Here is a 1146-nt window from a genome sequence, read left to right on the forward strand (position 1 = left end):
GCCACCGCTGCACCAGCGGTGGCTGTGGGTCCTGAGATGGGGTACCCGACCCCTGGCGCCCATCACCCGGCCCTTGGGACTGCGAGGGGCGAGCATCCCACGGGTGCACGTGGGGCCGCAGCCCTAATCTCCGAGGATTTGGCCCACGTGCGCCCGCCTCGCCTGGCCACCCTTTGGGTGCGAGGCGGAGGCTGGCGCCAGGGTCGGATTAATGGCTCAGCATCGTTAGCAGGTTATTTATAGGTCCTCCTCCATGCCCTAAAAATCTGCGGGAGGAAGGCGAGGAGCGGGGCGCCGGGGCGGCTCTGGGGGGGCCCAGGGGAGGCCACAGCAAAGCAAAGAGACTCCAGAGCACACGTCCAGCGATATCCTGGTTTTACTTTGGGAAAAACACCATCCGGACACACGGCTTGCGGGTTTCGTGTTGTTTTTTTTTTTTTTTCATTTGTTTTCTCTCATTTTTAAAACAATATAGTGCAGCCAGCACTTCTCACAGTAGAATATAATGGTCAATTTTAGTATAAAAAAAAACATTCTCAGAGATTTGTAAATGCACTTAGTGCTTGAACAGGCCTTTCAGGGATACAGTACCTCTTTTCCGAGCACAATCACCTTGGGTTTCATCAGGGTATTTTTCTTTTTTTTCCTTTAAACATCAAAACACTTTGTATTTTGTGGTGCGGAGCCTTTTTTAAATGAATAAATCTATTAAACACATAATTACACATAGTGAATAACGGACCATAATGAGCATTTTGGAACTGTTTTTTTTAAAAAAAAACAAAAAGAGAAAAGGAGGTATGTGAGCGCCCCCGGTACCGTGGTCGCCTCTGACCCAGAACCAAGGTACAACTGACAGTAAGGGGGGGAAAAAAACCAGCCTGGAAATGTGAGACCCGGGCAGGTTCCCGGGGGTGCCGCAGGGCAGGAGAGGGGCTGGGGGGGTCCCGCTGGGTGCCCAATGCGGGGGCACCAAACCTCCCGGTTGAGTGGGAATAGGAGCCGGTGGTCAACGCGGGGCTGGGTGAGAGGAGGAGGAGGAGGAGGAGGAAGAGGGGTGGGAGGAGACTGTAGCAGCCAACACGTAGATGTACAGCCTAGTCAACTAAAAAAAAAAAAAAAAAAAAAATCTTTTTAAGTTTTTAA

Source organism: Aptenodytes forsteri, unplaced genomic scaffold (assembly GCF_000699145.1).
Source record: "Aptenodytes forsteri isolate BGI_AS27 unplaced genomic scaffold, ASM69914v1 Scaffold118, whole genome shotgun sequence".
Classification (NCBI taxonomy): Eukaryota; Metazoa; Chordata; class Aves; order Sphenisciformes; family Spheniscidae; genus Aptenodytes; species Aptenodytes forsteri.